This window comes from Podarcis tiliguerta, assembly GCF_965153285.1.
Source record: "Podarcis tiliguerta genome assembly, chromosome: 7".
Lineage (NCBI taxonomy): Eukaryota > Metazoa > Chordata > Lepidosauria > Squamata > Lacertidae > Podarcis > Podarcis tiliguerta.
Genome location: NC_139540.1, coordinates 36,729,191 through 36,741,531, shown reverse-complemented (window position 1 = coordinate 36,741,531; position 12,341 = coordinate 36,729,191). Strand labels below are relative to the sequence as shown.

General features: G+C 42.6%; 1 long non-coding RNA gene across 1 annotated transcript in view; it reads right to left on the bottom strand.

The window, feature by feature from the left end:
• Positions 1-11,765: 11,765 nt before the first annotated feature.
• LOC310681866 overlaps positions 11,766-12,341 on the bottom strand; it is a 72,319-nt gene continuing 71,743 nt past the window's right edge. Inside the window, exon 3 of the long non-coding RNA XR_014513665.1 lies at positions 11,766-11,777. This is a non-coding gene — a long non-coding RNA (uncharacterized lncRNA). The remainder of the gene's footprint in view (positions 11,778-12,341) is intronic.

Sequence of the window (12,341 nt, the reverse complement as noted above, 5' to 3'; positions counted from 1 at the left end):
GAGATTCTCCCAATTTTTTAAATACATCTGAGGCTGTTTTTTTCTCTCTTCAACAAATCCAAATACTCAATGGCAAAACATACTGATTTGAATTTGAGCAAAGAAAATTAAGTGCAAACAAAATTGGGTGGGCAGGGTGTGTGTGTGGAAGAGATCCTTCTTGCCATAGTAAAGCATAAAAACCCTTTTTGGTTCCAAATAAGTTTTGAAATTATTCTAAGCCTGTTTTCTCAGAGGTTAGTGGACTTTAATTCCAAGTAAGTGTGCATAGGAAAGCAGTCTCACAGTGTGTTCCTATTCATGTCTACTAAAAAGTAAGTCCTATTGAATCCCAGGTAAGTGTGCACATAGGATTGTAACCTTAATCACAGAAAACAAGTTGCAGTCAAGAAGAAAATGATGTATCCACCGCTATACATTATTGGTTTTGCAAACATATTCACTATTTTTTTAATTGATGGATTGGTGCACGTATAGATTGCTGTTTCTTGCCATCAATTCTCCTTGTTGGGCAACTGCAACAATGGAAGCGTGAAATTTTCACATGATAAAATATTGTTGAGCAAAAATATATTCCAAGGCTGAAACATGGATTTAATAACCTGGTATGGGGTGACAGGGGGCAGCTTTGCTTTGTCACCAAGGCTGTTTCTGGATCTCTGTTCATGTAAAATGTCCCTATACACTGAGGTGTAAACAGGATTTTCTGGACCCAGTACACTGTACGTAGATTTTGACCTGCAACCCACTCACAAAAGAGGGCAAAGATTTGCATAAATTTGTCTATGTTTGTATCATAGGCAAATTTATGTCCTCATTTTTACGTTGAGAGGAGGACCCCAAAGTAAGTCACAAGCCACGCATGTAATGAAATGTCTGACAGGCAGAATGTGAACAGGTGATTCCCCATAATTCTCTTTCCATATTTAGAAGAGGCTTGGCCTGTTGAATTTCTGCCTACCACACTGTTGTTAAAGGCACACTAACCCTGCTTCCTCACTCGCCCCAAGGCCAACCCTAAACAAAATAAACAAAACTCAAAGTCTAGATTGCAATCCTATGTCAACTTACCTAAGAGTAAACACAAGGAGATTTATTTCTGAGTAGATATGCATACCATCGAAGTATAAGTTAACAATATAGTCAGTTCTTAATGAATGCCTGGTCTTTAGCTCTTGCACAGCAGGAAAGATGTCTGAGCCTTTTCATTTATTTATTTGCCATGTGGTGGATATTTTTTATATCCACCTGCACTTATTGTGTAGGAGTATTTGCAGAAAAAAACTTGTAGGAAGTACCTGATCTCAGACAAACGCAGCACAGGAAAGATGCATGAGGAAGAAGGAAGAACAACAACTAGGGATATCCGAAGGACTAGTAATAGAAGCAGGAAGAGAGCACAAAAGGGAAAACAGCAGCTCTTTGGGATCCCAGTGTTGACTTTTCGCAGTGTAGTAGCGCAGAGAGCTTGCTGGGGAGAGCTTGCATTAAAAAGAAGGGACTCAAAAATAACTTAAATAAGGTTTTAATAAGAAAAACAAAAACTCCTTAAACACTACATACAAGCAAACAAACACGATCCAACCACCAACCCATCCCCAGGGTAAATGGCAGAGCTAGGTGCTGCTCCTTATATACTGTGGCCAATTCCCAACACAGCTTAATCAATGCAACTCAGCAGCACCTGCTATGCCTCACAGCTGCAAGGCTGGATCTCATTAGTTTACTCTGGCCCTTGCTCTGGCCCCTTAAAGGTATACACATTGGGTGAAACAATGATGAACCTTTTCATTTAAAGAAACAGTTCAACACCCAAGGATTCCTATTGCCTGGTGATCAAACATGGCCCCACGGCCCCACAGTTCTCTCATCTCTGCTTTTAATGCACGAGGCATTTCATCTGAATCAGCCTACTGATGAAACTAATCTGTTCTGCACAAAGTCACAAGCAATTGATGATGATCAGGATTATTCACTTTTGCTGAAGGTGAGGAAAGAAGCCAAACATTGCCATCTGCTCTCTGCCACTGAGTTTGCTGAGAGAGCTGGAAGCAAGACACCTGTTTAGCACAGGAGCTTCTGTATAAATACTTCCTCATATTCCTAATTACTTCCTAAAACAAAAAAAAAGTTGTATGGGGCAGGGACACTATGGATTCAAACAAAGCAAAGACCAATTATTTTTTCCACATGCGCAAATGAAAATGTGAGGTTTGATTTGAAACCTGGCTGCTAATGTGAAGAGAAGAGATGAGAAAAAGAGGGCCCCTCTAAGAACTGAAGGGATAATAATAATAATAATAATAATAATAATAATAATAATTTATTATTTATACACTCTGGGCGGCTTCCAAAAAAACATTAAAATACTGACTACATCAAACACTAAATGCTTCCCTAAACAGGGCTGCCTTCAGATGTCTTCTAGAAATCTTTAGTAAAAGGCGAAAGATTTATACGATCTGAGGTGAAACCAGAGGTTTCCTACTGCATCTTCTGTAAGATCTCTGTGTGTTTTATTATTGATCCATAAACATGAATAATTTTACTCATGCTAAACCTTCTTAGAGGGTAGATGGGTGAGTCAGGTTGAATCCACCCCACCCCCACCCCCAATTCTTAATACAGGAGACGTAATGCTGTGCCTTCCAAATACTGTTGGCCTACAGCTCCCATTGTCCCTGACTCCTGCCCATGCTAGCCTGGTCTGATGGGAGTTGCAGTCCAACCTCTGGAGGCCACCATGTTGCCTACCGCTGCCTTAGTAAGTTGGGACTTTGCTATATGCTACTATATTCATCTACTATGCTACTACCACTACATCTTAGGTGGTACTGACACACTTGCTGGATGTGCTTCAGGAGAATAACTACATGGACCAACAGGGATAGTGTCAACTCTTGGCATCTTTGACAGCTGCCTGGGCCACAGCACCCTGTCAGGGCCCACTGTTTGCCCTCAGCTCCTAATTTAAAAAATGCAAAGCATTCCAGCCTGCCACCTCAACTAGCACAAGGCAGCTGGGCAGGACTGGCCTGAGAAATTTTTTGAGGCAAACAACAAAATGGCACCCCATCTCCCACCAGGGAAGAAAGGGTGAGTGAAGATTTGCATTGGGAACAAGAGAGGGGGTCAAATCCACCTTACATGATGACTGAAGTGGGAATCAAAGGCTGTTGTATGTAGGGGAAGGGGCCTGCTTTGAATAATTCCAGTAGAGTGCAGAGCTCAGGAGACCCCAGAGGGCAGCCCTTGCCATTTCCTTCCTAGGGGTGGAGAACAACAGTGCCTCCTGTTCACTAAGAGGCTTCTGTAGAGGTGCCATTGGAGGATACTAAGGAGGCGGCAATCCGGCCTCCCAGGAGATCACTGCAGCAACAGCGAGCGATGGATTCTTTGGAGGCTGGATCTGCTGCTCATGTGGATCCTGCCACATGAGGCGGTCAATCCACCTTGCCTCCTGGGTGGGCTAGCCCAGCAGCTGAACGTTCCTGCCATTTAAATTTCCCATCATGCCCAGAGTGACACTACACTGGAACTATTGTGGAAAAATTAAACGGCAGCTAGACCCTGCAAGCTGGTTTTACATGGAGTCCTGCTGCCAGGTATGACTGCCAGGGATGCCCACTGATGGAGGGCAAGGCACCTCAAAAGCAGTGCTGGTTTACCATATAGGCAGGAGTAGGCACCGGCCTATGGGCCCCATGCTTTTTAGGGGCCCTGACAAGCGATCAAACTAATATTGATTTGATCTTGAAAGGAAATTACAAAAACGTATGAGGAGAGGGCGCCCCAGAGATTTTGACTGCCTAGGAGCCCCCACAAGGTTTAATCTGGGAATGTTCAAAAGGTAGTAAGCCCAGGGTTCCTTCATAGACGGAGGTGTCCATGACACAGACTTCAGAATATGGAAGGTTTTCCATATGGATTAAAAATAAAATATTCTCAACATATGGAGTGTTTTATGATTAATCGTGTGTCGGTTTCTTTTGCTAGATGCAGGAGTTGGGTAAATATGGGGCAAGTGAGATGTAAGAGGTTCCAGGGCCTATATTGCATAAAGGGTCTTGTCATCATATTGCAGGAGCAATGTGCTCAGCAGATTCCCAAACTCTACATCTGAAAATGTTCTATATTTTACAACATCTGTAAGTACTTTCCCCGCCTTTTATGATTTTCATAGTATAGTCAAATGCAGTAGCAATGCTGTTTTTACTAATTTTTGCCACGCTTTAATCTTTATCTAGCAGATCTGCAGCAATGTTAATTGGCTCTATCATTAACATTATTGTAAAACACATGTTTATAATATATTTATTGATTATTCTGACTGATTATTCTGAAAGAGAAAATATGTCAAAGCATGGGAGATGTGAGGCAGTTATATTCAGGAATGTGGAGTGAAAACTAATGGGGGGGGGGATGCAGAGAGAAAAAGCACCACTCTGCATCACCTGCCCTGGTACCACTAACCCGGCTGAGTTTTGGATTTGGGGGCTCCTCTGCTTGAGATCTATGGGATAACTCTATAAATGTAAACAACGTTAATGTGAATGCTATGGCAAAAGTGGAAATGTATAAATATTGATATAGTAGGGGAGCTGTGCTCCTGGTCACTCCCCTCACCACCTCCCTTCCTGCTCCACATTCTGTGTTGAACTACGCAACTCTCTCTCTCTCTCTACACACACACATAACAAACTGGACAGATATGTATCTCTCTGCCTCTCTTACCCCCCCCTCCCATATATACAGACTGTGCATTCTTCCTCTGTCTCTCTCTGCCCAAGAGCGTCTCTTTCTCTATCCCATCCCATGGATGCTTCTCATTTTACTGGAGAGAATCTGTCCCTATCAACACTCTTCTCTGCCTCTGTCTCTCTGCCCAAGTGCCTTTCAAGAGTCTGCAGCCATGAAGGGACAGTGGAAGCTGTCCTGGAAAGCTCTCTAGGCTTTCAGAAGGGCCACGAAGCAGCTGGGAAACATGCGCACACACCAATCAAAGTGAAACCATCCAGGGCATGCAAACCCCTCCAGTTTTAGAACCCCAGAAAACAGTGTGATAGAAATCTAGTGTAAATAAAGTATAGGGAGATGCATTGTATTTAGTAATGAAATACAGAATAACCTGAAAATGGTCAGCGGTAGATTCAGGACACACCATAGCTCTTTACACAGTTCATAGTCAATCAATGAAAATTTCCACCATGAAATAGGATGTGCACTAGTTAGGTTTGGTTAGGATATTAATGTGAACCTACATAATTTTCACTTTCTGAAACCGTAACTGAGCTATCCTTCAAAACTCGCTGTACTCTGAATTTTGTGGTGTAGTTCCAAAGGTAAAGGTAAAGGTACCCCTGCCCATACGGGCCAGTCTTGACAGACTCTAGGGTTGTGCGCCCATCTCACTCAAAGAGGCCGGGGGCCAGCGCTGTCCGAAGACACTTCCGGGTCACGTGGCCAGCATGACATCGCTGCTCTGGTGAGCCAGAGCCGCACACGGAAACGCCGTTTACCTTCCCGCTAGTAAGCGGTCCCTATTTATCTACTTGCACCCGAGAGTGCTTTCGAACTGCTAGGTTGGCGGGCGCTGGGACCGAACAACGGGAGCGCACCCCGCCGCGGGGATTCGAACCGCCGACCTTTCGATCGGCAAGCCCTAGGCGCTGAGGCTTTAACCCACAGCGCCACCCGCGTCCCTGTAGTTCCAAAGGATGCGTTGGCAAATGTACTGTAGATATTATAGTAATAATGTGGATAAAAAGTCATATATTTATGGAAAAAAATACTTGCAAAATTGTGTATATTGAAACTGCATACAAAAAAAATGTGTATATTAGGATAAATTTGTACTAAAACACAGACAAATTTTCATGAGGACTTAAATGAAAGGCGTTGCAAAGTGATGCAGAAATGTGGAGAGCTGAACTTGACATTAGGGATCAACTCTCAGTTTCATTTCCCTGTTTCTCAGTTTCTAGATTTGAAAAACCAAGAGAAAGGAAATTGAGAGATGATCCCTAATGTCAACTACCTTAAAAAAGATTTTGTTTTGTTTTCTCAAAGTGAGAATGGACAAATTCATGAAGAAGAGTCCAGTAAATAGCTCAGAGGTGATATATGCTTGCATGTGGCTTGGGTGCTCAGTGGAGGCATTTGGCTATTGTTGAAAAAAAGAATGTTGGAGTAGATGGAAGTCTGGCTCTTGTCCAGCAAGACCTTCCTCATGCAGAAGATCTGCTCTGCATGAGCTATGGCCTTTCCACACGCACCAGTGTGCTGTTCTAAATAGCTTTACTGAACTGGAAAAATAAATAGTATCCTTCAGGGCTGGCTATCCTTCTACTTTGGCTTCATGCTTAATTATAGCTTTTAGTTTATATTGCATACACCTGGGATAGTGTATATTTATATGTATTTATATATATTGCATACACCTTGGGATAGCAATTAAGTTTACCGTGTAATTTTTCATGCTCTTTCATCAACCACTAAACTCTATGCCATCTTCACATATTTATAAATATTTTAATTTCAGGCCCTTTTTGTGGTGGACTACAATAAATTCGAGAGTGAGAAGGTAGCCATAAAAACTAAATTATATTGTCAACTTGTATATTTAACACAGTGGGCGACTTAGTAGCTCAGGGTGGTTAGCATGGCTGGACAGGAAATTGCTCACAGAAAAGCAAACTTATTTAGACCCATTTTTTTTCCTTCAGCTGTTAGTTCATTTTTGTCTGGAAGAATGTTGAAATAACTCTAAATTAAGCTTGACTTCATAAACACAGGCTTAGCATTGACTCTCATTCATTTTTTCCTTACTTCACATTTTCCGGACATTTCCTGCCAAACGGTATAGACTCTTTTTTTCAGAGCAGATTACTGCCAGCTTTCTCCTAGTTTCCTTTTCAGTGAGTCCCTATGGGCACCATAACAGTTCTTTTGAGCTGCTGTTTCGTTTGAACTATTGAAGAAGCAGAATAGAAATATTAGAGTTCTGGGAACTGGCGATCTGGTTGCACCTTGTTGTGGAATAAATTAAACTTACTCTGATTCAGTGACTATATGATTTGATATAGCCTCAGCTGGAATAGATACTGCCTTTAGGTAAAACATTTTTTCAGACCTCAGAACATTTAGATTATTTCCCAAACAATTTTCCATTAGGTACAGATCTTTAAAGTGTCTTTGTCTATTATTTCTGTGCCAGTTATTTATTTATTTTTATTATATTTATTATAATGTTCAAGTTACAAACCAGATTATACCTTTAGGGCAAGAGAATACCAGATGTTCTGAACAACAGGTATTGGAGACAAGCAAAAGGAGAGAGCTGGTGCACTCATGACCTGCTTGTAAGCTTCCCAGAAATGTCCAGGTGACCATTGTTGGAAACAGAATGAAGGCCTAGATAGATATTTTGTCCATTCCATCAAATCTGGTTTTAGGATCTTAAAAGTGCAATCCAATCCATGCCTACTCAGACATAAGCCTCATTGACTTCAGGGGTACCCAGGTAAATGTGTCTAGGATTGCAGCCTTTCTCAGTGTATGAAGAACCATTTGGTATTGTTCTTTTTCATTCTGAAAGGAAAGGAATCTAATGATGCAGCATGAAGGCACAAATATGAAAACAGTGAATGGAACATCTCCGCCGTGAGACTCCCTAAAGCCTGAAACTGAGCATCTTCACAAATATTTTGGAATTCAGTAGCTTTTCTGTGTCTTTGTCTTGCAAAATCAATCCCACCTTCACAATGTGTTAATACTGCCCCTATATAAAGATGTCCTTTCTGCAGCTCATGAGAAGAGAAGACTCCCTGGAAAAGACCCTGATGTTGGGAAAGATGGAGGGCACAAGGAGAAGGGGACGACAGAGGACGAGATGGTTGGACAGTGTTCTCGAAGCTACAAACATGAGTCTGACCAAACTGCGGGAGGCAGTGGAAGACAGGAGTGCCTGGCGTGCTCTGGTCCATGGGGTCACAAAGAGTCGGACAGGACTGAACGACTAAACAACAACAACATATAAAGATGTTCTTTCTGCAGCTGTAGTGCACTCCTTGGAGACCAGATCTGCCTCTTCCTTGTTAACCTCCCCAGGGCCGTCTTTACCTGGGGGTGCAAGGGGTGTGGTGCACCTGGGAACCTAATTCTGGGGGGCACCGGCCGCTGAAGCTGCTGAAGCTCTTAACCGTGATCTCCGGGTGATTGCGGTTGATGGGTCCTTCCGTTCTCTTTTGCGGAAGTGCTGCAGAATCAATGTATCCGCCCCCCCCCCCCCCGTGGTATCTTTCATTTTTGCATGACTGCAAAAACAGAAAGACAGAGTTATCATTGTCGCTCCCCCCCCACCCCATGTTAGTGGTTTTCACTGGCCTCCTCCCATTCCTAGGGTTTCTTCAGTTGCACCATGTGATTCAGATTAAGCCTTTTTGTCTCTCTCCCCCCCCCCCAGCCCTGCAACGGCCTTTGATTTGGGTAAAGATGATTTGATTCCCCCTCTTTGTTGCTGATGTAGATCTTCATTCACTCCCTTGTTCCTGAGGTAGATATTTATTCCCCCCTCTTGTACCTGATGTAGATCTTCACTCACGCCTTCTTCCCTGGCAGGGGATGGGACCATTTTGTGTTTAACCTCAGGTGACAAACTGTCTTGGGCCAACTCTGCTTCCCTGTTAATTTTGCCTTTGTAACAAACTTTCCTTCTTGCCTTTCCCTTGTGTGCTAAGCCTTCCGGTCCCATGTTCCCACTAGAACCACAACCTTTTCCTCTCCCTGGTAGTACCCTGAGTCCTAGAGGTCTAGAAAGCACTGTGCTTGCTTAGATACACATAAGCGACGTAGTACAGGTGGAACTCAGCCTACCAGAAACTGAATGGATTTCAATCCCAACTGACTGAATGGATTTTAGTGTATCAACAGAAGGAAAGAAGTAACACATCCCATGATGAGCTCTTCACACTCTACTTTCTGTGGACTGGAGATGGCTGTCCTTTCTGCAGCAGAGGAATTGCCTTTCTAAAACTGTTCCAGTTTAATTTAATTAATCTTGTTGAAATAATTCTACTTTGAAAATTACAGCTATAATTGAAGTAACTTAATTACCTGCTATGTCCTTTCCTTAAACACTCGGGACAATGTTATTGCTATATAATGCAAAACTCCTGCAATAAAAAACCAAATTTACTGAGTAAAAGAACAAACTTCACTTTTATGCAATGCAACTGGCAGATGGTACTACAAAATCAATTTCCTTAAACCAGCTCTCTTTGCCCTTTCCAATAAATGTGCTTACCTGGAAACAGTAAAAACTGTTTTCCTGGAACTTTTCTAGGTCTAATGCTAGGCCTAGTGACCTCCACAGAAACAAAAATACTCTGATATAATGCAAATTGTTCTCCAAAAGCATTGGGTTGGCAGCAGCTTGGTATTGGTAGACCCTTGGGCTTTCCCCTTTCCTCCTCAGAAATTTAGAAGGGTTTGCTGTTGTTTCCTTGAAAGAAAGGGGGTGACTCCAGCTTTGTTTGCTAGCTTGGAAAGAAAGAAAAATAAGCTGAATGGAGTTTGGAATTGTCTTTCCAAGCCCTCAAAGCTAAGAGACAGTGTTTTTGTTTTTGTTTTATCCCATCCTTCCCTTTCTTCTTTTTTCATGGATCTCCTTGCAGAAAAACATCAAGAGGCACTCTCTAGGAGTGTGGACAACAGGAAATTTGAAGATGGACAAAGCAAAATTGACCAAAGCAAAACTGAACAGTGGAGTGAAATCCAATCCTCAGTGTGTGTTTGCTAGAGATTTGCAGCAAGGTGGCTTGTGAATTTTATGGAAATACTGTCTGGGCATTATCCTAGTGCTTTAAGTTGCCAATAATGTTAAGGTTTGAAATTTAAATAATGAACCCTGGGATGAAAAAAACATAGTCTCAAAATCTGGACAGAGAACTAAAATGTGGATCATTTGCTGTTCTCTGCAGATGGGTTGTCTTCCAAGATGTACCAGAGTGAAAAATTGATGAATTTACCAGTTTTTTCTGTGAAGGGCAGGGGGTCCATACAACCTTTATTTTTGTGGAAATAGTATCTGGGAAGTCAAACAACAGAGCTACTGGTATACGTGACACACAGGAAATACACTTGGGAGAAATGTACCAAGACAATAAGGCACTGCAAATCATTCAGCATGCTCTACACAATTAAATAGAAGGAACTTTCTGGAGTTGCTACCTAATTCTGAGAGGATTTGGTGGTTCCATGCCAGCCACCTGAAACCTCATTTTAGTAGAATAGCTCAAAATATTGTGGGCAACACTACAGAATGTTATAACCATGCAAACAGCATCATGTGCTCTGACTATTTGTCAGGCATGCCAAGCCGAAGATTAAGAGCTTCTGCCTTTCCTTCTGATGTGTTATAATGAGCTAATTTTTCTTTCAGACCCAGTGTTGCTCAAAAATATTTGTTTCTGTTTCATTAAAAAGAAGATGCAGTGGTCATACTACATAGTGATATATTTGCCCTCAAGTGCCTGGTTAAGAACCGGTATCACTGGACATTTGCTGAGGGCCCAACAGGAGCAGCAATGGTGCTGGACAATTTTAAATGGTCTTATTATGGAAGTGGACTCTTCAAAACAGGGGTGGGGAACCTTATATAAACGGTCTTGACCCAGTATACCTGAAGGAGCGTCTCCACCCCCGTCGTTCAGTCCAGACACTGAGGTCCAGCTGCAAGGGCCTTCTGGCAGTTCCCTCACTGCAAGAAGTGAGGTTACAGGGAACCAGGCAGAGGGCCTTCTCGGTAGTGGCACCCTCCCATCAGATGTCAAGGAAATGAACAACTATCTGACTTTTAGAAGACATCTGAAGGCAGCCCTGTTTAGGGAAGTTTTTAATGTTTGAGGTTTTATTGTGTTTTTAATATTCTGTTGGGAGCTGCCCAGAGTGGCTGGGGAAGCCCAGCCAGATGGACAGGGTATAAATAAATTATTATTATTATTATTATTATTATTATTATTATTATTATTATTATTCCATATTCCAGTGCTAGGGGTACCAGATGTCAGGCTCCCATCCCAAAACATGACATCAGCTTTCCTTACTCTCTATCCTCCATCCAATGCAATCAAAAGACATTATCAGAGTTCAGGGGCACATTTCAGACAGGCAAATGAACTCAAGGAGGGTAAAGATTAGGGCTGGTGAGAGTGTTGCTTGGCAGGTTTTGTGGTCTGGGGAGGGTCTCCAGGGCCAGGCAGAGAATCCCGGAGAGCTGCATTTGGTCTTTGGCTACCATTCCATGTTTTAAAATGTGTAAGCCCTGTTGCATTTGGAGGTCCTCCTGGCGAGCAGGGTTCTGGCCCTCGACCCCATCCAATTTTTTTCCAGCCCTACCTGGAGACACCAGAGATTGAACCTAGGGAAGTTCTGCATGCAAGGCAGATGCTTTACCACTGGGCCACCTCACAGAGCAACTCGACTGAGGGCCTAAGAGTCTCCCCAAACCTCAAGCTAACACTGTTTGCTGTGGGTCATGTTGGGTTGGCTATTGCAAAGTCAAGCTAAAAATGTACAGGCTGCTGAAGGGACAGAACGAGGGAAGCAAATGCCACAAGGTTCTGAAAACAGTGGAAATTCTAAAATGATTATTTACTTACTGTTCATTTTATCCTTCTGGCCAAGAGCAAAACATGTTGCCTTATCTCATCCATCCTTGTGACAACCTTTTGATGTCGGCTGGTTGTAATATTGATGTTACAGGTGGGGAACTGGAGCTAAAAGATAATGACTTGCTGAAAGCCAGCCAAAGGGTAGAACAACATGCTATTTACCAGGTTTCACTGGCAAACCTTAAGAAAGTAACTCGCATGAGTCTTTATAAAACCACAATCCTTAGGATTGCTTTTGAGAGCCCCCCTTATGCACACACAAATGGGGAGGTACAACTACTTTTTAAAAACAAATATAAAGCTTTCAGGTGACAGAGCAAAAGGTACAATGCGTCTGTAGAAATCTGGGGAGTAGTACCCAAATGTTCCTTTGGGAAAGTCATGTAATAGGCTTTGGTTAGAAGAATTGAAGCATACCCTCCAAGCGTCCTGATTTTCCAGGAACAGTCACAGAATACCGGCTTAGGATTTGATCTCAGAATGTCAGAATACACAAACGAAAGTTCCCAGCAAGCTGTGCTAGAATGTAAACAGACATGTGACATACAACAATCTACATATCTGTTCCTCTTAGGGTGGAACGGAACATCAATATCCCAACACCTAATTCCCCCACCAGTGCGACTGCAGAGCTTGGTACGGAGGTTTAGCTGGCATTTATCCTGATCG